This window comes from Triturus cristatus, chromosome 6 (assembly GCF_964204655.1).
Source record: "Triturus cristatus chromosome 6, aTriCri1.1, whole genome shotgun sequence".
NCBI lineage: Eukaryota > Metazoa > Chordata > Amphibia > Caudata > Salamandridae > Triturus > Triturus cristatus.
The window spans coordinates 332,839,654-332,867,118 of NC_140589.1; positions in this window are offsets into that span (position 1 = coordinate 332,839,654).

Below are 27,465 nucleotides of genomic sequence, written 5' to 3' on the forward strand. Positions count from 1 at the left end.
CTCCAAACTGCAGAGTAAATAGCAGCGTTCCCTCGAACCAGCTACCAGTTTGTAAGTTGGCACCTTCTATTTAAATACACCGCGTAATGCCGACCATACGCAAAGACGTGAGTAGGCGGAGACTGAGAGTTCCCCGTTTTTTGTGTTTATCTAACAAATATAGAAAAAGGACAGGAAGTGCATGGTCCTCTGTAGCGGCCATATTTGAGTGGTAACTTCTCCGTGAGAGCATCTATTGAGATTATCTCATGAGTTTATTAGTATCAATTTAGTTGACCACCAGATGGAATATGTCTTCCATTATTTTTAAAAAAAGTATATGTGTGACACGTAACAAAGAAGAGAAACGGTGGCACCTACTCTGTTTGTGTGTGCAATCATACACCCCAGAGTACAATTCTAGTCCGTAATACGACCAATTACAGTGGGGACAGCAAATGAAGACCCCATAATTTGATCAATCACACTCAACAATGTTTGTAGTCCCGATTTTCTAGAGAATAAGAAAAGAAAGAAAAAGAAAGGAGTAAAGGATGAAAATAGTCACAAGAGAGAAAAAGAACAATGTAAATAAGAATATTAAGAAGAGACAATGTTTTTCGTAAAAACTAACTGTGATCATTTCCATGAGAACACATCAGAATAAAATATACATATCATTAATTCTCTTATCCTAAACAGTAGTGGTATATGGTCTAGGATAATTAGATGCATTTTCCTTTTTTTTTTTTTTATTTGAGTTGACAGATGTTAAACACAGAAAATCAGCAAAACAGTGACTTAGTTATACATCAAATGCCTGAAAACATAAAAGTACATAAAGTGAAACTGCCTGGAAGAGAAAAAAAAAAAAACATGACGGTACAAAAGAGGGAAAAATTACATAAACAGCTGCTAGCAGTTTCTCCAGCTGGTTAATGGAGCCCAAATGGCCCGCCCCTTATCCCTTACTGCGGGACTTTTTAAATCAAATAAGCAAGATTCTATATTATGAATCCCGAGCAACCTCGCCAACCACATTTGAAAAGTAGGGGGAGAAGAATCCTTCCAGCCTGCAGAAATAATAATGCGAAGAACAGCTACAGAGATAAAAACCAGAGCTTCCGCATTATTACATAAATTCATACTTCTATCTACTCCCATTACCATCAATGTGGGAGAGATTATAATTTTACATTTTAAAAGCCCCTCCAAAAAGATTGAAATTTCTTTCAAAATGATAGACAGTTTTTCACAGCGAAAAAAAATATGTATTAAATCCGCAGGGCTTTTATCACATCTAGGGCAACTATCCTTTGTCACCAAACCCCACGCCGCAAGTTTTGCCGGCGTAAAATACAGATTGAAAATTGTTTTATAGTGCTGTGCCCTCAGGTTAGATGAGCGAAATAATTTCCTATTTAACATTAAAGCAAGATCTAAGTCCACATCAGGATCGCCTATTTTGACTGCAAATGAAGCCTCAACTTTCTCTAGATCGTCCTGTATTCCCTCCAACAGATGGCTATATATGATTTTAATTTTACTACCCCCGTTCCCAAAATAGTCTACCAGAGGAGAACTGGTAGATGATGTAATTCTGGGTCTAAAAGCTGTAGCTGTTTTTACTATCTGACCATACAAGAACCAATGATTAGATGAAATCCCAAATTTTAGCTGGAGTGCTTCAAAGCTTAAGAATTCCTCCCCCAGCAGCAGATCCCCTATACACCTAATACCGTTTTCACTCCACAGAGGATTACTCAGATTCATACCCAAAAACGGAAATAGATTAGAATTCCAGAGAAGGAGATAGGGGTTGTACTTCGGGATTACCAACAACTTTTGGGCTGCTTTCCAAGTCCCCCAAATCCCATCCACTACCTTCAGTCTGGGCTTTTTATAGAATCTCCTATCAACCTCCCTTAGGAGTAGCCCTGTAGCATTTTTCCCAAAAAGGAGCTCAAAAATAGAGGGCGGGGGCTGATGATTTCCCTGGGCCACTGATGGACTGGAGTCCCGATAAAAAAGTATTGACATATGAGCAAGTAAACAGGATAAATGATATAACCGAAGGTTAGGAAGAGCCAGACCTCCTCTATCAGGCGGCAGTGACATAAGATTCATCGAGCGTCTGGTTTTCCCGTATTGCCAAATGAACCTATTGAAGAGGCCTTCGAGATTTTTTAGGATTTTTTCCTCTAATAATAGCGGAATAGCTCGAAAAAGATACAGAATCTTAGAAAAGAAAGACATTTTTAATACATTTACCCTTCCCACCAGGGAAAGGTGTAAAACATCGAGCCTTTTCAATTCTGCTTCCATTACAGCCATTAGAGGGTTATAATTTTCCAAGATAATTTTATTGACATCCATATTAATTCTAACCCCAAGATAGACTGCTGAGTCTAAATATCTATTATCTGATCTCTTAATGTTCTTCGTACATATGATCTGGGTCTTCTCTTCATTCAGCAAGTAGCCAGAGCTACTCCCAAAATCTTTGGCCAGCTCCACTAAGGCGAGCATTGCCTGATGTGGGTCACTAGTAAAAATCGCCAGGTCATCCGCATACGCCAACACCTTAGTTGTATAACCATTCAGAATAACTGGGCAGATCCGATGGCAGCCCAATATCTTTAGGATCAACGGGTCAATATAAAGTGCAAATAAGATCGGGGAGCAGGGACACCCCTGCCGCGTGCCTCTTTTAATTAAGATCTTCTCGGACTTCTCACCCATCACCGACACCCTGGCCACCGGATCTAAGTACATGGCTCGCAAAGCTTTGATGATCTTGGGACCGAAGCCCCTAAGAGCGAGAACATGCCATAAAAAGTTCCAAGCAACGCGATCAAAGGCTTTCTCTGCGTCGAGGAGGATCATGGACATCTCCCTCCCCGCTGCAGCATGGGCATCAAAAAGAGTTATAGCCCGACGAGTGTGGTCCGTGGTGCCCCGCCCGGGCACAAACCCATGCTGCCATGGGGAAACAAGACCCCCAATGACCCTCCCCAGCCTTTTAGCCCAGATTTTTGAATACAATTTAGTGTCAGCATTAATAAGTGAGATAGGCCGATAAGACCCCGGTTTCTCTTTGGGCTTACCCTTTTTATGAAAAATAATGATATTGGTCTCCTTCCAGGATTCCGGAATCAATCCAGAACACAAAATCCCATTGAAGAGATCCAGCAAGATGGGAAGTAGCTCATTTTCCAAGGTTTTATACACCTCCATAGGGATTCCATCAGGACCTACCGCTTTCCCAACAGCTAATTCTCGGAGGGCATCTTTGATCTCAGATGTCGTTAGATCCCTATCCAGCTCCTCTCTTAAGGCTGTATCAAGTGATGGGCCTGTATTCCCATTCTCTAAACTTAGGCAGTCAAACTGTTCATTTTGAAGGCTCTCCTCGTCATATAATTTTTGATAGAACTTTTTAAAGACATTTAAAATGTCCTTGGTCTCCGAGTAAGTTTTTCCCTCATCCTGTATACTAAGGATAGCACTCTTTGATCTATCCTGTCTAATGCGTAATGCCAGAATCCTACCTGCCTGTTCCCCGGTCTCATAACGCTTCGTCTTAGAAGCCTGATACTCCCCGACCGCCTTCTGAGTAACTAATTTCTGCAAATCCGCTTTAATGACCGCCATTTTCCTAAAGCACTCCAACCCATCAGATCCTCTACCTATTTGCACACCGTGTTGAAACTCCGCTTTTGCCAGATCAACCAAAAGTTCGTCAACCATTGCCTTATCCTCCTTCCTTAACCTAGCCGCGCAACTAATAGTTTCCCCCCTAAATGCAGCCTTATAAGCTTCCCAAACCCCATTCCTAGAGGCACTGTATCTATTCGCATCAAAAAACTCCCCAGACCACTTTTTAATATGTTCGATATACCTCTGATCTGCTAATAATTTTCTTTCGAAAGACCAATTCGAGTACTTTTTACCCAAACCATCAACCCTATATGACAATACAAGAGGATTATGATCGGAGATTAATCTGGGGAGTTTCACAATAGTAACCTTATTTACTTCCAATTGAGAAATAAAAAAATAATCTAGTTTAGAAAATTTTTGGAACGGATTTGAAAAATATGTGAACCCCGGGTCCTGAGGTTCCTTTTCGCCCCAGACATCTTTAAGCCCATGTGTAGAGATAAGGGAGGACAGTGCTCGATAGACCCTTGGTTTCCTTCCTCGATAATCGGCCGAATTATGCCAAGCTGCAGAGATGTTTAGGTCCCCGCAGAGTATAAGAGGGGTTGGCCAAACTGCCAGCTCTTCCTCCAAATAATCAAAGATCTCCGGGTCATCGCAGTTTGAACCATAAATAGTGCTGGCTAGAACTGCACTAGGGGGTGTGAAAAGGGCGAAAAGTGACAGGGTAGGCCGCTGGGTCATCGCAGAGCTTGCTATAGGAGTTACAGTCTGTTGGAATTTTGATAAGGAACTATATGTATTTCTGAAATAATGTATATTAAGACATATTGAATGATTTGTTCAGCGGTAGGATGTGGTATGGATTTATAATGCTCGACTGTGAACACCTTTTTGCACCACTGCTTAAGTATATAAACAATGATACTGACATTACATATATGAATGTATGACATGAATATGGAAAATGCATCTAATTATCCTAGACCATATACCACTACTGTTTAGGATAAGAGAATTAATGATATGTATATTTTATTCTGATGTGTTCTCATGGAAATGATCACAGTTAGTTTTTACGAAAAACATTGTCTCTTCTTAATATTCTTATTGACATTGTTCTTTTTCTCTCTTGTGACTATTTTCATCCTTTACTCCTTTCTTTTTCTTTCTTTTCTTATTCTCTAGAAAATCGGGACTACAAACATTGTTGAGTGTGATTGATCAAATTATGGGGTCTTCATTTGCTGTCCCCACTGTAATTGGTCGTATTACGGACTAGAATTGTACTCTGGGGTGTATGATTGCACACACAAACAGAGTAGGTGCCACCGTTTCTCTTCTTTGTTACGTGTCACACATATACTTTTTTTAAAAATAATGGAAGACATATTCCATCTGGTGGTCAACTAAATTGATACTAATAAACTCATGAGATAATCTCAATAGATGCTCTCACGGAGAAGTTACCACTCAAATATGGCCGCTACAGAGGACCATGCACTTCCTGTCCTTTTTCTATATTTGTTAGATAAACACAAAAAACGGGGAACTCTCAGTCTCCGCCTACTCACGTCTTTGCGTATGGTCGGCATTACGCGGTGTATTTAAATAGAAGGTGCCAACTTATAAACTGGTAGCTGGTTCGAGGGAACGCTGCTATTTACTCTGCAGTTTGGAGAAATCTCATCAGGTAAGACGAACATGCCTATGGCTGCAATGCACTCGCTAAGTGCCTTGAGTTCTTACTATAAGATTGCTTTGTGACAAACTAGACTAATGCAGCTTAAAGACGGTGATATCGGACCTTCCATTGAGTTCAATCTAATTGGGAGATAACATGCCGTGGCAAAGTAAAAGGGACCCTGGTGAAAAATCTGCTTCTGTTCTCATATAGAATCTTGCGCGTTCGGCCTTTAAGTCGACCAAACGGGACCAATGGTCTGCGTAGACCATGCCGGTAGCGTAACTTTTTCTGAATAAATGACCATAATTCACTTTTTTACGAATTGAGTTAACAACAAAACTGATGGGCGGCCATTAATCGTTGCACGATTTCTCTAAGTATCATGTGTTTCTGACTCCAGTTTTTCCAATAATTTTTTTCTAATAATCTTTCTGAGTAATAAGGTTGCTTTTGCGTTTGTTGATACCTGCTTTGTTGGCGATCATTTACATTGTCTTTTCTGTTTTGACCTTTCAGGGGCATATCACAGCCCAAAATTGGGACCCATTTATTTTTGGATATACCCATCACAACTATCTTAAGTAAGTCAAATGTAGGACTAAATATAATTGACCCATGAATCCAGTCTATATATACAAATACGCTTATTGGGCTTATGTTTCAGAATTATGACCTTCTGAGGAGTGGGCTCATTCAGACGTGAGGTTTATTGGGAATGAAGTTCGTTTTCGAAATAACCACGACATAGCCAGGAGAATGATCAATATCAGTTTCCACGCATTTATTTAGTAAGTCATATGGGGAGATACTTGAAGCACTTGGTAAAAACCCTGAACCTCTTAATAATCCCGGATGTCGTATTTTTTCTTCCATGGTCATATATCAGGAGTGTGATAAAAACACGTTCCTAGGATCGCTTCAGAGAAGGCTGTGCCACTTCCAAGGTCTCACTATCATTAAGCCCTGCTTTGATAAATCAGAAGTAAGCATTGTTGGTTGTTCCTTTCTCGTCTCTGTTAACCAAAAATCTCTGACAACAGTGAAAAAGATTGATCGAGTTACTCTGTATTGCTTCTCTGACTGACATTTTCAATTCCTAGGACCTTGGGTAATATTGATATGGATCCGAACATTTAATCTTTGAGAATCTGGTGATGACCATATGACATTTAAGATTTGAATTTCGTATTTGAAAAAGGTTAGTAGTTCTAAGTCTGACCTTGTCTAGTCCATTAGTTAGTTACTTGCCCCTTTTTTTTTAGCTCACTTCCCTGTGATCAAATACCCATGGGTTAAGTGGACAGTGATGTTCCTAATGGGCTTTGGAATTTTTCACAATTTCTTTCACAAGTTCGTCTGTATTTTTCGTTTTTTCCAATAATGACACTATTTTTGTAATAACTTGCACATTTGTGTTTTTTCTATCATTTTTTCTTTCCTCTTTTTCTGTTGGCACTTCTTGCTCGTTCCGTTTCTCTTTCTTCCTGTACTTGGCACGTATACTTTTTAAATTGGTTTACCTAGTGCATGACTCCAAACAATAATTGCACATGGTAGACAATCTGATTTTAACGTGTACAGAATATGAGTCCATGTTATTACCCTTACAGCCTTGAAAAAGTCACTGTCGTGACGAAACACGTGTCGGCTGTAGCGCGCTTGAGACCAAGATTACGGAACCAATGTCACCAACTACAAATGAATTCCAAAATACCATTGTATCAAATATGTAAAGGTGTCCCATTGGGTTTCTGTTCTTTGGAATAATATGTTATCAAAACGTCTTGTTCAGAATCACACACAAAAACTTTTTTGATGAAATTAAAAATATTTATACTTTTTTGCATAAAAACCTCTCTGTGTTGAATTAGTACGAGATAACAATGAAATCCTTTGCATAATACCGTATTTCTTATTATATAAGAATATTACATATGAGTGCCGGGGTACGTGTATTGTTCATAGTATCACAGGGCCACGTTTACGAGACCCAGGTGTATATGCACCCAAGGTAGTAGGGTGCATTTGTAACCCTTAGTGGCACCATTTCTATAAATGTTTCTGTTACAAAAATAAGAAAGCTTGTCACATTACCTTGTCTGATGATGTACTGATTACTGAAGTGCGACACAATCAAACACTACTACCGCTTTTACAATTGTATTAAAATATTTGGGTTTTCTCTCAAGTGCACAGAGATTAATCGTGAGGATTTTTCAGGTTGAGGACACGCTGGTTGAGATTTTGCTTAGATTGGATGAATAATTCTTAGTTGTATGGAGATCTCTAATTTCTTTTAGTGGAGCAGACAAGAATTTATTTGTGTTCAATAGATTGTTTAAGATCGGAGTTGAAACGGTTGTATTGTAAAGGGAGGGTCAGTTGCTGTGAAGAGTTAATTTGCCATAATAGAGTGCCGCACTGTGGCCCGACATTCACAACGCGTTCGTGACACATTACCGTGGTTTATATGAATCGTGTGCGCAAGCTACGACCCTAGAGCTAAAGTCGTATCTGGATGGACTCGACTTACCGCATCCAACGTGCACACAAAGCGATGATCTGAATGCTCCTATTCAATCAGAGGAGATTTGAGACAGCATCTTTTCCCTGTCTAATGGGAGGTCGCCTGGACCGGATGGTCTGCCGACTGAATTCTATAAAGTATATACACACATTTTGGTACCACAACTGCTTAAGGTATATGAAACAGCGCTCAACGAATCCTCCCTCACTGCTATGCAGAACGAGGCATTACTGGTCTCTCTCCTCAACCCAAATAAGAATCCCGGCCTATTAGGCTCCTATCGTCCATTGGCACTCCTTAACACGGACTATAAAATGTTTGCATCGTTGTTAGCTAGGTTTATCTCACCACTAGTGAAAACTTGGGTTCACCGTGATCAGAATGGTTTTGTCCCGGCGTGTTGTACCTCCCTTAATATACGCAGATTCTTCAGGATACAGCAGTACGCCACGCAGGCCTGGCCCCGTTCGGGCTGCTTGGTGCTCGATCTAGAGAAAGCCTTTGATTCATTGGAGTGGCCGTTTCTGGTGTATGTGCTGGGTAAATACGAACTAGGGGATTACTATTTAACTATGGTACGCTTATTGTATCAACAGCCCACTGTCCGGATTCGTACAGGCAGGTTAATTTCAGATAATATCAGAGTGAGACGGGGGACACGCCAGGGATGCCTACTATCTCCGTTGTTGTTTTCCCTGGCAATGGAACCCTTAGCGATGTTACTTCAGAGGGATGGTGAAGAATGGGGGATACGACTGGGAGACGGGCTACATGCCGTTTGCCTATATGCAGATGATCTGTTGTTGTATCTTTGGGATATTACTGCAATCCCGACGTCCATAGCTTTTATACTCGCATCCTTTGGGGAGAAGTCGGGACTCCGGGTCAACTGGGCCAAGTCGGGGGTTTACTCATTCAGCACTCACACTACAGAGGTGGATGTTTCTTTAAATGGTACGCCACTCACATGGTACCCTGCCACGTTCAGATATCTCGGTGTATCCATCTGACGATCTAATGGAAGGTAACTGACGAGAGCAATTTCGGCCATACGCACTCAGACATATTTTTGGAAGACGCTTCCGCTGAATGTAATGAGCCGCATCACCCTACTGAAAATGATCATACTCCCCAAATTACTCTATTTTTTTTCTACCCAACCGCTGTATGTTCCTTCTAAGACATTCCGAGAATTGGAGAGTTTATCCCGGGATTTAATATGGAATAAGGGAAGACCACGTATTGCGTTGTGGAAAATGTATGCCCCCTCTGGCCAGGGGGGCTATCGGTCCCCAACATGGAACTTTACTATCTGGCTGCCCAGCTTCAATGGGCGACAAAGTGGTTGAATGGCGTGTGCCTGGAAGACACGGCGAACATGCACCAGCCATGGTCCCATTCCAAAATGTGTCACTTGTTCCATCCCACCTCTAAACTCCCATGGCCACCGCAGATACATTTGGGATTAGCCCTTAAATGCTACAAAAGAAGCTTATACCTCACTCATATGATGCCTCCATATGCCCCAATCCTACCACTGCTGGGGACACCACGAGGGAGGCTGAGTACAACAGGGGTGGCTCTCACGACTTGGCATGCGGCAGGGTTCGAGACACTGGGCGACTTATATAGGGGCGGTCCATTACTAACATTCGAGATGCTAGTCGCAGACACTGAACTTCCAGTGGGTCAATTCCTGATGCACACCTCCCTCCTGAAAGCTCTGTCAACTGCCTGGGGGGATATAGCTAGTGAGCCATCGACGCACCTGCTGGTGCAATATTTACACGTAATGGGTGCAGGGTCACGTGTGGTACACTGGCTGGTTGAAGCACTTCTCACGCACACGCTGAAGCCGATGACATGACTTAAAGACAGATGGGAGTCTGACAGAGGAAGGCCTTGGACGGACAAGGAATGGGATGCTATATTGGAGAGTGCTAGGAACATGCCCAGAAATTCGAGGTTCAAGCTTATTCAAACACATGTTATACAAAGGGGGTATCTCTCGCCTGACATGATCAAAAGATACTTCCACATCACCACTTTCGCATGTCCACATTGTCAGCATATTGATGCAGATCTGCTCCACATTCTGTGGACGTGTACATCCCTTCAGCATTATTGGCAGGTGGTAGTTACAGCCCTAGCTTCATGCACAAACACAGATATGCCACTGTCGTGGGAGGTGTGCCTTTTGGGGCTGTATGTCAGATCTAAAAAAAATAGAGTTACTTCGAAATTTCGAGACCTAGGTCTCATCACTGCAAAGCGTCTCATAACCAAGAAATGGAAAAATGCAGTCCCCCGGAGATAATTAGCTGGAGGCGTTCATTCACAGTGTGGGCTCAGGCTGAAAGCGCAGCACTGCATAGAGAGGAGATAGCTCGGCTTCGTAAATTTCCCATTGCACAAGATTGGGACGAATTGCTAGTCGCCTTCCAGACTGATAATTCGACAGCATCAGATGCCACCCTGTTAGCCAAACCTTGACTGACTTACCTGGCCCCCCACCACTCAGCAATGAGGAGTTGCACACCTCTGAGTCTATAAAGTAGATTTATGTCGCTTCCCCCAGTCTGTCATGGATGGCTCCTCACACCCCCACCCCCTCAGTCACTGAACGCACAGATCCTCCTCATTAATGACTGCTCTGCCCTGTTATGTGTATTGTGTCAACATTCATTGGGTGTGCGGATGCGTGGAAGTGTACTGATAATGCACATTAATGTACGGTCCTGTGTGGTTAATACTAACTGTGATTAGTGGGTGGCAGATGTTTCTTAGATGTTTTAAGTTTTAGTTATGTTTGGAATATTTAGGGAAAAATATGATTTGTTGGAATTCACTAGTGGTCGATATGTGCGTTTTGCAAACATTTAAGGTCTTTTTCCTATTAAACAGTGATTTGCCGGTACGATCTTACCGGTTACGTAATGGATGTACCTGGTGCACGCACTTAAGCTCCTGTTAAGACTGTATCGCTATGATGTGTTTTTGGAGTATGCAGTAGACAGCAATGACATTAATTGGTATTCTATGATGTAGCTCGATTGTGGGCAATAGCATACAGAGGTACTCGTGCGTATGTTCAAATATGATCTATATGTCAGCATTAAGGAATAGCATAGATGTGTTGTTTCTAAACTGTTATGAAGGTTAATGCTATTCTGCATATGAGATTTGCATCTCTACAATTTGCAGCAGAAAATAACAAATAAACTTTCTTTGTATAGACTCGCACTGTCAGTCATGTCAAATAAGTAAAATACCAATAAAGATATTTAAACAAAACAAAATAGGGTGCCGCACTGTGATAGGATGGTTGGTATAAAGCCTTGCTGGGATTGATGAAAGGGTTGTAGAAAGCCGTGCAGTGATTGGAAGCTAGAACACAATAAGGAAGTGTATTTCTCTCGAAATGCGAGTGGAATAATTGTAAAGGAGGATAAAATATTTTTGATCGAAAACATGAAAATTCTAAAGAATTTAAAACCATCGACACATGGAGATGTGCCTGTACCCACCAGAGAAGGAGTACCAGTATCAGTTTCACCTGAAGGCACACCTGCTCTGTACATGTCTTTAGAAAAAGGATATCATAAATGTACATGGTTAGAAAATTGGATGAAATATACTGAAAAGGATGGACCCTTAGCTTTCCCTCAATATGGTACCCTTAATGTACGAAATCCTGAAAATTTAAGGAGACAGATGAATGATATTAAGCCATCACCTAGGCCTACGCAATTTGAAGCCCATGAAGACTGGGAACATGTGGCCCGTCAGAAAGAAAAGGAGAAATATCAAGGTCAATATAAAAATGCTTTAAATAGGTATGTAGAGGCAAAGTGGGATTCACAATAAAAAATGTGGAGAAGAGATATTGCTGCGGGAGCACATATGTAACCTGTATTAGTCACAGAAAAGAATTAATGAGAAAAATGCAAAGAAGAAATGAAATATCCCGAGAACCCTCAAGCTCTCATGTTAACTGAGGAAAGTGGCGATGATACAGATGATGAGTTTCTGAGTGAATTATTAATGAATCGAACCCCACCACATAATGAAGGACAGGCATAGACAGGGTCAAATCAATTTGTGGGAATTCAATCGGATGCGCCTAAATTGCCAACTAGTTTTAATTCTCTAAATCCCTTTTTGACTGAAGAGCAAACGCCTAACGGAGCAGGGTTTAATAATCCCATAATATCTAATGCTCCAGATGCTCTTTCAGTTCCAGTAACCATAGGACATGTGATTCCTTTGTACCAAACAGGCATGGGAGGACTGCAAATATATACATTAACTGTTCCCTTTGGATTGGGAGAAACAAATACTGTATCACAAGAATATAAAAAAGGTCAACTAAATCCCAATGTAACATTTCCAGATGAAGGTTCTTCACAAAAAAGAAATACATCAGGAATTAGTGAAAGGACCATTCAAAGCACTGTACCACCTAGTCAAGAGAGACCAAACCCATTATCTAATACTACAGAAACGATTATGGAAACTCCTAATAGAGGACCATAGGCTATGACAGCTAAAAACTTTCAAATGAGAACTTGAGGTTCTGAAACCTGTGTTACTCCACAAATGGAGGGAGCTAGTGGAAGATCAAAAGAGGGTATATTAAGTCAAATTGTAGGCCCAAACCCACAGGAACTTGATGACTGAATTAAGGATATCGCTCCTTCTACCTTTGAAGAGGACGTAGCAGAAAGGGGGATTTCAAACGCAGGAAATTTAAATGAAAACACACTTGATGTAGCTAAACTTAAGGTAGAATTGTAAGATATTATCTTGGGAACAATCAGCCCATGAAGAATTGCTAGTTACTTTGACAACAAATTATTGTTCACATGTAAGGATATCACAAGGAGGGCTAGAACTGCAAATGAGAATTTTGCTGAGGTTGGACAAAAATATGGAGGCGACATACAGAAGTCAAATGTATTACAAAAAACGTATCGGTTGGATTTTAGTGACAAGGATCTAGAGAGTCTAAATCCATCAGGAAAAAGATTACAGATTAAAGAATTACTGTCAACACCTAGGAAATGGGGTGAGCTAGAAAGATGGGAAGGCATATGGGCTAAGGAGGAGGGTATATTCATGTTCCTTGGACTAGACCGGAAATATTGTCCTTTACAAATGATTTCCAAAAATTGAGAGAGAAACCAGTTGAATGGTATTGGCAAGTTGAGAGATTCATAAAGGTTTCAAAGGTATACTTACAAGACTTAGATACCTTGTTTGACATTGTGGTTCCAAGTGATTTATGGACTGAGTGCAAGATTACAGTAGATTGGCCAGAGACAGAACCTGCAAGAGATTCGAGAACTGGAGCACCATCACCTGAAGGAATGAGAAAATGCAATCAGGTCACTACATATTGAAAGGAGAACATTTTGCCAAAGGAAACTGATTGGGTAAAAGTTGATAGGATGACACAATAATTACAAGTAACCGTGCATGCGTATTATGAGAGACTTCTGCAGGCATTTAAGCAATATAGTGGAATGAAGAAGAATGTAACAGGTAAAGATATGGGACATTTTGTATATCGATTTGTGTATGGATTAAGGCCTGAAATAAGTGCTATTATACAGCAGCATTTGATTTGCTGGCAGGGCAAGCTTATATGCGAGATTTTTCGGTATGCAAAGCATTGTGGAGATGAAGTGGATTCCAAGCATAAGAGGTTGACAGGAAAATTGGTGTTGGCTCAGATGAAGACAGCAAAGAATAGTTATATGGGAGTTCATACCGATTGCTTTGTCGTAGTACAGGGAAATGGTCAAACGAATACTGGTATGCGAGGAGTAGCAGGAGGACAACAACAAAATGTGACAACCCAAGGCAGGGGAAGAGGGGTTTTGGTAGAAATGTTGAAAAAGACTCACCCATGTCATATTTGTGGCAATTTTGGTCATTGGAAGCGCAAGTGAATCAGATGAATGGGCAGATGGCGCAAGGAAAAAATACTCAGGGCCAAGTAGGGGATAAGATTCAGAATCAGCAGATTCAAAGACAGAAAAATCTAAATCTAACTATGCCACAAGCCCTTATGCCTTAGTCAAGCGGCCAAGAGCAGAAGTATAATGTGAACATGGGATTTCATACAAATGGTCAAATTGATATAAATCCAAATACCTAAAACAGATTGATGACATTGTTTCTGATTTGTCCCAGTGATGGTGCCTCAGAGGCGGAGGAGGAATGCGTGCTTGGTGCATCTTTAGAGGCAGACCAGAGTGGTCCTTATGTGGATGGCAAGGTAAATGGATCACTGATTTCATTTCTTGTCAATGCTGGTGCTACCCATTTCACTGTGAGAACAATGGAAGTTCTAAACCTACCCCTCTTGGGAGAAAGAATCCAAGTTGTGGGAGTTTCTAATCGATTAATGTCAACACCTGTGACTGAACCTGTTACGGTACAAATTGGATCTTTTGAGGATCTGCCCAAGTTCCTGATGTGTGATTCAAGCCCAGTGAACCTTTTTGGGTTAAGACCTATTGTGTAAAGTGAATTGCTCTATCTATTGTACTCCAAAAGTAATAGAGTTTCATTCCAATGATGAAGATATGGTATTCAAAATGGCAAAACAGAATAGCGAAATTGAGGGGTTATTTCCTTAATTAGCAAATACTGATTAACCTGTAGAATTGAGAGACACCGTGTTCCCAGGGGTTTGGGATTTCAAAGGAAAAGATATTGGGCTGATTAAAGAAGTGGCTCCTATACAAATCACTTTGAAACAAAATCCAGAATTTCCTTGAACTCCACCACATAATCTGAGACCTGAAACCAGTGCAGGTATAACTCCTCTGATTGAGTCATTGATGGAACAAGGGATTCTGAGGAAAATCATGGGAAGCCCATGTATTTCACCTATTATGGCAATTCAGAAACCAAAAGGAAAGTAACGAATCATGCAGGATTTGCGCAAAATTAATCAGATTGTGATACCATACTGTCCCTTTGTGCCAAATCCAGCCGTGATACTATATATCGGATTCATTCCATGTAAAGCTGAGTGGTTTTCTGTCATTGATTTGTGTCAAGCCTTCTTTTCCATCCATTTGCATCCGGATAGCCAAGTTTTATTTGCTTTCTGGTTCTGAAACCGAGCCTTGGCATGGTGCCGAGTTCCACAAGGGTATTCAGAGAGTCCATTCATTTTCATTCAATCAAATACTGAAAAGGAATGTGGAGTCATTGGTGATACCGAACCACTCTGTTCTGGTACAGTATATTGAGGACTTATTGGTGGAGTCAGGTACTCATGAGGCTTGCATATGTGACACTATTGCAATACTGAATCATCTGACAGTGAGTTGGCATAAGGTGTCACCAGCAAAGATACAGTTTTGCAAATGGGAGGTCCTTTATTTATGACATCACATTGAGAAGAGAGTCAGAAAGGTTTCACAGGATCGGATTACTGCCGTTTTGGAGAGGAACCTGCCAAGAGGTTTGGATGTTTCTGGGAATGGCTGGCTATTCCGCCAATGGATTCCAAACTGCTCATTAACAGCTAAGACCCTTTAGAGACTTACACACAAAGATGTGCAAGATCCAATTCTGTGGAGTGATGAATGCTTGCACTCTTGTAACGAGCTGCAGGAAAGTCTGTGTTGAACTCCAGTATTGGGAATGCCCGACTTTAACAACTCTGTTCTGCAGTAAGCGCGAAGGCTGTGCATTGTCAGTTCTAATGCAGATGCATGGAACTGCGCTCAGACCTGTTCATACTTCTCAGCTATATTAGATCCTGTAGCTGCAGCATTGCCTGGATTTTTAAAGGCCATTGCTGCTACATGTGTGAGTTTAGAGCAGTGTAAGAGCATTGTAATGGGTCACCCATTGAAATTATGTGCCACACTCTGTTGAGATTTTGCTCACTCGTACTCGAACGCAACGTATCACGAGTAGCCGGTTTAACTAAGTATGAGTACGTGATGTTGGGTGCTGAGAATGTGTCATTGGTGAGATGCTCGAGTCTAAACCCGGCAACCTTCATGCCCTTACCAGGAAATGAAGTTGTGATTGATGAGGCTGATCATGATTGCTTAGACATGACTGAGCTGTGTACGAAACCTCGTCGGGATATCATGGATGTTCCATTGCCTGAGTCAGATCATGTGTTGTTTGTGGATGCATCATGTTTGAAAGATGCTGGAGAAAACTTGAGAGTTGCATATGCCATCTGTACGGTTGTGGGAGTGGTGGAAGCATCATGGTTGCAAGGAGTAAATTCAACTCAGGTGGCTGAGCTAATTTTCTAACCAGGGCTTGCAGCATTACCGTACAATTGAGAGTCACCATCCTCACAGACAGCCAATATGGATTTGGGTTTGTCCATGATTTTAGCAGGCCTGGGCGGAGTCCGCGGAGCTCTGTGAAGTGAGAAAACCACTCACCAGCGCTACGCCGAGTTCTGGTAGTGGGCGGAGTTACTGGCCCCTCCTACAGCATGCACTGAGATAAGGATAACAATTTTGAGGATAGAGGAAACTGCTAATCCAGGGACTCTGGGATCTCCAAATGTAACAGTGTACCACTAATCTGGGCAGCATCTGTATGTTCTGCCCCAGGGATGCAGGAACTGCTGAGGGGAGGACGCTAGCCCATTCTGGATCTGTTAGGACTCCTGTGCGGGGACTCAGAGAAGGCAGCCGTAGGCCTGGGATCCTCCTTACCTTTTCTGTCCATCGATGATGTGAGATGGTCACTCGGGTCAGGCTCCGACAGTGGCAGCCGCCTACCTCTTACTCATGGCATTTCTTGCTGTGTACTAATCAGTTTAGATTTGATTTTTTCAGAAATACCGATTAAGAAAAATTTGACTATAGTACCACATACATGAACTGCTGAAATAATGGGTGAATGTTTCCACCTACAAAAAGCATAGATATAGTATATGCGCATAGACATAATTTAACATGTTCTTTACATAATGTAGAAAAGAACTTTATAAATTCAGTTGAAGATAGACGTGAGGAAATAAAGAAAAAGTCTGAAACACAATCAAAAATCCCACCTTGGGCAAACCGGGAGAGTGAAATTAAAAAGAGTGATGCACACTCTGCTATGGCTTTGGATTGGCAACACAAGGGGAAGCTATGCATATTGAGACGCAGAACTGAATTTAACAATTAATGTGTTGGTTCCAGTGAATGTGATCAGAGCCTTACTAATTGTGGGAGGTTGGGGTTTATATCTTGGAGGATTCGATCATGTTTTCCCAGGGGTGTACCATGTTTGTGGGAGAAATGCCTATTATAGGCTGCCAAACCATTGGTATGGATGCTGCTATGTGGGAATAGCATTATCAAAAATGTATCATGTGGGTCGAACTAGTGGAACCAAGGAATTTAAACACACTTGTTTAAGAAGGGAAATAAGTGCTGCTGAAATAATTGGAGACATTCTTGGTGGAATAATACCAACAGTTAGGGTGATACTAGATTCTCCCAAAATTCAAACACTCTCTACTGTAGTTGATCGCTTATCAACTGATACTGCAGGATGTTTCCTTGTCAAAGATACTGAAATGGTTGTTATCAGATCTATGGTATTACACAACAGATTTGCATTAGACGTCCTGCTGGCAAAAGAGGGTGAAGTCTGTCACATGTTAAAGGTCCAACAATGCAGTACCTATATCCCTGTAGAAGTAAAGATTTGGGGGATTATATCAGCAACATTACTAATTTGGGAAAAGATTTGACTGAATTAAAAGCTGATATTGCATGGGAATCTATTGGTAAAGGATTTACCTCTATGGTAAAATGGTTTGCGACATTGGGAGGTAGTTTAGTGGGAAAAATATTAACACCCATAGTAACTATTGTTATCGGCATACTAATAATAATTATCAGATATTGCAAACGTAGAAAATTTAGGAAAGAAACTAGGGGAACGAAAAGAAAGAAAGCAGAAATTGAGCTAGAAGATAGGCAATGTAGATACTATGATGAATTAAAACCTTAGAACAAACCAGGCTAAAACTAATGAAGACATCTGCCTTATAAATGAGACATCAGATAACAATAAAGATACGAGTGTAATGGCTTGATTCACCATCACAGGGGTAATTGACAGAGCATGGACGTTATCTTTCATCTATCTCTAAAATTTTACCCTGAAGATTAATTTGCAACATTATTTTACAATAACAACAAATGTGTGTTAGGTTATCAAGATTTAGAAAACACACACACACAACTCGATTTAGCTACTGCATTATAAAAACACCCAGAATGTTAGACACAGGTTTCTGGTAACACTTAACAGTCAATAAGCTAATGTGAAGTTTAACAATTTTACTGACATATGTTTTAATGCATAGATAAATATAGTAAATAAATGATAACACAGAACATTTCTCATGTGTTATAAAAAGTCTAATAATAACAGAATGTATAATGTCAGTGCTGACATTGACGAGAAAAAATAGATGTTACACAAAGTGATGTTATAATTTGTGCTTTGTAAAAGTTTATTTCAAATGTGCCTTTAAATCCTGAATGATGTGTTAACCTATAACGTGCAAAGAAATGTAAAACGCGAAATAATAGTGAAGTGTTAAAAAACGTTTTATGGGTGCCTTATACTTACATGAACTAATGGCAATTCATATTGAGATGATATTAAGCTGCCTAATTGAAGAACTAATGTACTGGTTTAAATAATGTCAGATTCATATTTTAGCACAAATTTATCATGCACAAGCTGTGTTTCATGAAGGTCTCAAAACTTGCTTTCTCTCCTAAAATGAACGTATGAACTGAACAGGCTGAAGCGTATGGGAACCTTTTGTAAAGTTTCTACTTATGTTCTAACACTCAAATTATTTATTTCACGTTTGTAGCATACTTGACTAGACTTGCTACAAAAATGTTATTTCCTAGAGCACAATGCTTTTTGAAAGGACTAACAAGGGATGAGAACATTGACTTGCCTACTTGCTAAGTGTTACAGCCAATCATATGACGGAAGAACAGCGGTCTTAAGGAAAATGCATGTAATGGATTACTTAATTCTTCCAGATTTGTATACTTTACCTATTGCATCATCTCATCCTATCGAAAACTGACCAATGGGACAAATTTGGTGATGTCAAGGAGTGTAAACATGGAATCGATTGAGTATAATTGCCTAAACTGTGAACATGGGCAGTTCCTATCTTGTCCATCTCCCCTCTACCCATCTTGCGGTACAGAGACTGACAATTTGGACTTCCAGAAACAACACAAACTGTGAGTAAATGCTGCATTTTCTACCAGCTGGTATGCTTGCATAGTGGAACCCTTCCGGCTGAAAGGGTTCCGGCAAGCTGCTGTGGCATTGACCCTGTAGTGCGAACAGGGGCAGACAATAATGTCCATGAACTGGAACTGGTTATTCAGAAACTACTGAACTTTCATTAATTGGGTTTGTATGAGAAGCAACTGATATCCTATATATTTATTTGTCTGGATTTCACAACCTTGTTAATGCAAATCTGATAAAATGTAAAATTAGAGTTGTATACAAATTATTTGAAGCAAGGTGAAAATACATTTCTATATAGAATACTCTGCTGATTCTATTTCATTATTTGCTGTGGCTAAATTAATCTGATCCATGATCAACTTATTAGGTGGTAGAAATTACCTGTGAGGTTACTTTGACTTATTGAATACTAACAATTATTTTATTCCTCAATGAAGGGAGCGTTGTGTTCAATAATCAGTATCTGCAATTGTAAGCTAAGTCTTAACGGATCCAATCAACAAACAGATTTCCTTTTGTCCAAAATCTGTAATTTATTGTACGTTATTTCAGGATAGTGTTTTCACAAAAGTTCATAGCAGTTCATCAACAGAAGTTCAAAACATAATCAGCCAAGTTCATAGCAGTTCATCAACAGAATTTCAAAATATAATCAGTCAACGCGTTTCGTCCATTGTTGGATGTCATCAGGGCTATAGATAAAGTTTGATCCTATAAGCAATGTCATATTGAGCTATAAGTGCCTTCCTCGTTCTCAGTCAAATATCTCCAGTTTAGCCGCTTTCAGCTTTGACAACCCATTCCCTGCAGCCGGCTCGGTAAATCCCGCTGAACCTTTGTGAAAACACTATCCTGAAATAACGTACAATAAATTACGGATTTTGGACAAAAGGAAATCTGGGGCATATTATCAAGCACGGAGTTAACATTATCGCTACTTTAGCGGCAGAAAAATGCCACTAAAGCGGCGATAATGGGCTTGATAATATGCCCTGTAGAATTCCAATAGAAGCCCATGTTCGCACCAGAACATGGGCTTCTATGGGAATTCTCAAGGGCATATTATCAAGCCCATTATCGCCGCTTTAGCAGCAGTTTTCTGCTGCTAAAGCGGAGATAATGTTAACGCTATTTCTTGATAATATGCCCCCATGTTTGTTGATTGGATCGGTTAAGAATTAGCTTACATTTGCAGATACTGATTATTGAACACGACGCTCCCTTCATTGAGGAATATTTTACGTAAGGTGGTCCTGCAGCGGTGGACCACAGAAGGTTGAGCGTGATTGATTGAAGAAACTACATTGAATGAATATATAGATAATCCTGTCCTGTGCACACCGGTCGGAAGCCCTCACCGCTAGGCATTATTTTTAACAATTATTTTATTCCAGGTCCTCATATGATAATTGTTTATCCCCTAAGTATTCTGGTCCCTTTCAGCACAGAACAAGATCCATCGGAGGACCTAATCGGTTTGATAATGTAGCTGAAGTTATTCTGAGGTAAGAGAAACTGGATCAGTTAAAATAATTTATGAGGTCCAACACTTTTGCGCAACAACAGTTTTTCATAAGCCTGTAGTAAACTGGAAAACTCTGTAGAAAGCAAGTCTTGGGCCAAGCATGTCGGCAACCTTTGTTTTCTAGAGTCAAGGTGAACTCTCAGTAGTCTCAACCTGTGGCTTTGACTAGAGGCACCATGCAGGGATTTTGCATCTCGCCTTGATGTTTGCACACCAGTGCATTCCTTGGTACAAAAACTGAATGTGAGTTACTCCTCTCATGGTATACCATCTCAGGATACTAAGGGGCATATTAACAAGGAACAGGGAAAATTAACGCTAAGGGCGCTTAGCGTTAATTTTTTTAACGCCCGCTATCGCTGGATAATATCGCCTGGTTATCGCGTTATTAACAATGACAACCGCCTAGGCGATAAAAAATCCAGCAATAGCGGCATTTTGGAAGGTTATCGCTGGTAATGCAGCGATAAAACTACAAGAATAGGGATATCCTTGTTGATAGCCCATGGTGGACTTAGCCATGTAATCCACCTCCCATTGGATTACATGGCTAAGTCTGAAAATTAGCAGACGTAAAAAGGCAGAGTTAACCGTGGTTAGCGCTGCATTTTTAGTCTCTAACAGGGTTAGCGTGAAGCTTGATAATAGGAGAAATGTTGCTTAGCGACATTTCTCCTATTAGTTTGCTCTGGAACGCCCACTTTGCATCTCATTAGAGATGCAAAGGGAAGCGTAGTGAAAAAACGTGCTAACATGCGATTTTGCATGTTAGCACCCTGTTGTTGATAGGGCGATATTTTTATCTCCGTTTCTTTGGCTTTTAAAGCCAAAAAAGCTGAGCTAGAGCCCTTGTTAATATGCCCTTAAGTTTTATTTGCTAACACACTCTGAGCAATTGATAACGTCTCTGGTAAAAGAAATACAAAAAATCAATAAATTGTCTTTGTTTAAAGGTATTTATTCCAAAATAAACGAATAAGGGTATTTCCAGGTGTCATTTTGATAGTAAGGCTATTTTGAACAACAACGGGTTCAAATGGACTGATGAGTCAATACTTAGCTTGCTGTTAATTTCAATAAATATATAAATGCTGTTTATGATTAGCTTCTGGGAGAGATTTACAAAAAAGGCACGGAATGCAGCACAGTCCCCGCGAGGCTGCGTTGCATTGCATGACGAGGAGGGAGCAGGAGAGGGCCTCATCTTCAGAGACATGGCTCTCTCCTCCCCTTTCCCTTGTGCTGGCACTAATTTCAGCAGACCTGCCCCATGCACACACCTTAGCGCCATAGCGCTAGGGTATGTGCATGAGTCTAGCATAGTTTTTTTTTAAAACAGTTTTTATTAACATAGTTATATGCAATATATCGACAATCAAGAATCAAAAATGCATAGCTACAAGTCAGACCTTGCAGTAATAGGGGTAACATACCATTATACAGTATTAACCTCAGTTCAATTCGATGGAGCTTGTGTTTCTCTGGTTTACCTGTATTGACAGTCAGCCTTAGTAATTCAAGCCTGGGTAGGTTACAAAGGGCACAGGGACACACAAAGACCAGGAGGATAAGGGAGGGGGGAAATGGAGGGGAAGGGGCGAGTTTCTTCATCTCTCTTCGACTCCCCGACTTTGCCTCAGAAATGTGTTTTCGCTATCCTCCCCCTCTTCAGTTAGCCCATAAAATTGATTCCAAGGAGTCCAGATCTTACGAAAGTCTAGCATAGGTTTTGTACAGGAAGGGTACCCTTTGTGTACAAAATACTATGCCTATACATAATGGAAAGCTTTTCCCACTTTGTGTGAATGCTGCACAGTGCAGCACACATGCAAAGTCGGAAAAGCGCGGAGCGCTCTCAGCATAAAGAACATTTGTATAAAATGCTCTTACTGTGGTATTTCATATTATATAGATTGAAAGTGAAGTTTGGGAGTACAAAAATGAGCTGATGAGGATGCAGTCAAGCAGGAAGCATGATATACATGTGGTGAACTGGTGATCCTGAACATATATGAAGATGTTTGGAAAGAGGTTCTATCTCATATTAAAGATACTACAAGTTTTACAACCTCCTGGATCCTCTGTGACACTGGAGGAGATGATCTCTATCCACTTTTCTCACTGATGGATACATTGATTTCACATTTGTTGCTGGCTCCTCACCATATGATAGAATGTATTAAATATAATCTATTCCACCAATCCTCCATGGACTAGACAAAAATAATGAGCATCTATTTTGTGGAAACAATTTGAATGATCATGTATGACAATAGGTACAAGTTCTGGGGTCCCTTCCATGTCTATGCCAAGAGACCTATCACCTTAGGACTATGCCTAGGCCCATCGTCTGATGTTTGAAAATGTCCCCAGTGTGTTACATGGAGTCTATTGAACATGATGTCTGGCTGCTATATAAGGATGTTACCAGCCTATTGCCTACAGGCATCAGCTATGTGAGTTTTGCCTCAATGAACGGTTTGTGTGTCCCTTTCTAAAGATGCCCTATTATGTTTACTGTTTATATGCAATAAATGTTTTCCCTGCGAAATAGTACTTTGTGGAGAAACAAATCCAAACCTATGATAGTTTTCTTCCTGTATATGGGGTCCATCAGTTTGTTTGCCTGCCCAGGACCATCTGAATAGGGAATTGCAAGGTAATGCCTCATTTTGCATGTTCACCCCCACTATGTTGGACTGATGCTGCAGATGTTTTAACTCTGAGAGTGCACTGACGCCTGCTAACCTGACCTCACTGCTAGTGTTCTAACCCATTGCAAAGTGTATGTTGAATTGACTATCACCAATTGGCAGAGGCTGACTTACTTATAAGTCCCTAGTATAGGGTACCCAGGTCATGTAAGGCAGAGTGTCCACCAAGGGCTGCATCACTGATAGTGCCACCCTGTGTGTGACAAAGTACAAAATGGCTCTAAGCCTGCCACTACAGACTGGAAGAGCAGTATTAAACCACTAGATCGACATTGCCATTTAAACAAATAGAAAAGCCCCCACTTCCCTTACCAATATATGTACGTCTCCCCTAAGGGAGGTCTAGCAAGCTCTAAGGAAGGGAGATTAATATTATTAGGTGGGAGATGTAATTTAAATATATATATTCCCTAACAGCAAAGCTTCCAAATTGTCACTTTTGTGGTGAAAGAGTTAGTAGCCCCTTTGGCTAACAGAGACTCAACAGTGATCACTCAGTTCTGAACGGGACTACTGAAATGGGTACTTCAAGTTATCAAATTAATTGTGGCATTAAACCCGACCTGATGCCCAAGCTGAATTTAATGTCATTTTTATGGAAATACAACTTTTAGAAAGTTGCCTCTCTGTGACCCAGTTTGTCCAGCAGTCTCATCACTCAGTCACTGGCCACAGACAGCTTTCTGACCTACTTGGGAGTAGTGTGAACACCTCCCAGGCTCAGGAACAATAGCAACTTGCTACAGAGAGAGGTGTTATCTCCCCCTCACATAAAGCCACTCAGGGTGTTGGCCCAAAAGGGGAGCTTCAAAGGCAAAGCCGCCTTTGGTGGGCACATGGCAATCACACTCCTGAAGAATTAGCCCTTTGCGGAGACAGGCAGGCTGGTGGCAGAAACAGAGAGGGGAGATCAGTGACTGAACCAGTTTTCCTGTGGCCATGTAGCCCACAAGTAGCCACCAAGCTTCTAACACCTGAGGAATGGTTTAGACATCTTGACAGTGGGCAGAGTAGTGGGACTGCTAGATGCCGCAAATAGCCGGAAATCATCACAGGGCAGGAGGGATCCTGGTAGCCCATTGGCTGGTGACCGCAGCATCCCTCCAGGGCACTTTCAGGGCCATCCCTCAAACCATGAAACTCAGATTACTACAGAACTGGAGAAAGGCTGAAGGACTGGCTTGCTGACCTCTGCACTTGGCAAAGGAAGGCTGCACCATCTGCTAGACTGAACCTGCCACACATTGGGCTACAGAAGAGAGGACTGTCTCTGTAGCAACTTGCTTAAGGGACAGTCGCTCCCAAGACCTAGACCAAAGAAGTGACTCGAAGGATAAGTCAGCTGACCCTCCGGTACCAGAACCATGGCTATCAAAGCTGAAGTAGCCCAACTTGGCAAGTCAGTAGCCTTTTCTGGAGAATCACTGGTTACTGCCTCTGGGCACCCTAAGAGACCAATCCTTGATGTCGAAAAGTTTCACCTGAGCCTGCCAGACCAGGGAGTGTCATCTGAGTTCAGATTGGTCACCCAAGGAATACACTGGCCTCCACTAAATCATTCCGCTGGGTCTGCTGTGAATGGAGTCCAGCAGCCCAGCAGTAGCTGGCCTTCAGCGGGCTCAAAGAGAACTTCGAGGGATCTCTTGACCTCTGTGGCCAAAGTCGCCCCGCCTGACCTGAGGAGTAACAGCAAGGACATCCCCGTCAACTGCACAGCACCCAGAGCATCCTTGAGCATCCTCCATCTCCTGCATCCACAGCATTAGGACCACTCCTTTAAGTTCATAAACTTGGTTACCAATGCTTGTTGGTGGTTGAACTGAGATTTTTGTTTACTTTAAAAATCGATATCTCAACAACCCTCTGGTAGATTTTGTTCATCTTGGACTCTAAAATCCATAAAACTATAGGGGCTTATTTACAAGTCCCTTGCTCCATCGGTAGATCACTTTTTCCCCATATTAAAAGTGACGTACCGGCGGCTCAAGGGGCTTGTAAATAATCCCCATAATCTTTTTTTATAAATTGGTGTCAGATTGTTTTTGTGTTGTGTGACCTTCTTATTATGTTGTTTGGCATTGTTAAATGCTCTACAGTGGTTCCTTTGTTTGAAAATGGTGCTGGAAGCCACAAATACCCAGACTTGAGCAAGATGTTTTGCCAACAAGCCTGACTGGACCCAAGACTGTTTTTGCAAGTGTACTACACGGTAAGGTCGCACAACAATACCATATAATTTATCCAAATCCTCACATGCTTTCTATTGATGTTCGTTCTGCACTAAATAGGATGGGGCAATTGTCACTATGACCTGGCAGCCCTATGGTGTACACACCATGTCCATATGTTTGTGTTGCAGGAGGAAGCTGAGGGTCCTGTAGTGCAAACCTAGGGGCATATTCACAAGAAACTATCGCCAAACTAACGTCACTTTATCGCAGCCAAAGTCGTGATAAAAATACCTCTCCATTCACAAGCCTGTGTAAATAGCCCACAGCACCAGTTTACCCACGATAACAGCTGCAAAAAACATCGCCACAGAGGCCCACCGCAACTATCGCTAACGAGATGCAGAGTGGGCGTTCCCGTGCCAAAAGCCGCAACAACATCACACCTCAACATTCTCAACGACCAGACAGAACTGCGATAAAAACACAAAACAGGCGATAAGGCGCGTTAGCACGTGCAGTGTGGAAGTGTGGAAGACCTGGGAATATGATGGGGAAAATATGTCAAGTGTGTGTACGGGAGAAGGCACAGACAATGGGAGGGCAGGAGGCAACATCCCCAAGGCAGGAATGCAGACTGGAGGTGGTAGTCGAGCCACACACCCGGAACCATTACTGGGTATTGCGCTGTGGACTGCGGACGCAACTGTCACCTCAGGCATTGTGGGAGACCTGGGACGTTGCTGAGGAAGTTGATGCAGGTGTAACACACCCCACTGCATCTGCATCAGGACTAACCCGAAGGGACACAATCCTAGCAATTCCTTCACATGCGCGCGCTCATCTCTAGTTCCCCTACCTCAGTGCACTGCAACTCATGGAACCTCCTGACTGAATATTGAGTGACCTCTGTCCTTACTCTGGCTCCCACCATGTTGCTGTGCAGTAGACTCTGTTATGCATGTGTTTTCTGTTTCCGTTGCACTGGTGTCCAATGTTCAAGTTGTTGCCAGTACCAAGCATTCCGTGCGGACTCGCTTACACTCACCCCACACACATCCAGCACAGCAGTCACTGTACGTGTGCCCTGCCAATAAAGGGGCCGGGTGCACGTGCCCATAGCCAGTTCGACATGATATCCACATGTGTCCCTGTGGTCTTGTTGTATGCATGAGGGCCCTGGGCCCTAGGACATTGCGATGTGCTGTGTACATCGGATGCAGACATGTCACCGCAGGAAGCGGTTTGGAGCTTGGACATGTAGCTTTGTCGTCACCCACTCAGTTTATAAGGGGAGTGGCCAGGGCCGTCGTACGCAGAGCCAACATGGGTGTGTGACTGCATTTTGAACACCCCTGCCTGTGATTCTGTACTGTGAATGTGCAACTGCATGTGTCTCTATGGCAGTGTGGGTCTCCTTAGTGGGGTGTTGGTGGCCCCTTAAGGGTGATAGATACCTATGTATGTGTCCTGGTTCACATTCCATGGGATCGGCCCACACCTGTTGGGCCTCCTCCTTTCTGGCGTGCAGGAACATGGCATTGGGGTGCAATGTGTGAAGTGTCGTGGGCCAGCTGTGCTTGCGGGTGCTTCCTGCTGTGTGGTCTGTTGCAGGTTGGGTGTTCTCCTCTGAGTAGCTTGGCTGTCCAGGTCCTGGTGTGGGTTTGCATGGGATATCCATGTGCTGTTGTAGGGCGTCGGTATCGAAGGTGTGGTGGTCCTCTCCGGCATCACTGATGTGTTGTATTCTGTGCTCTGCTGAAGGTGCTGTGTGCCCCTCTGCGATGTGAAGGGGAGGTGCGAATTGACTTTGCATTGACATGTATGTTGGCGCATTGTGCAGATTTGCATGCAGACTGTATGGCAATGTACATTGTGACTGTTTGGTGGGTGCTGGATTCTTATGCAGGGCA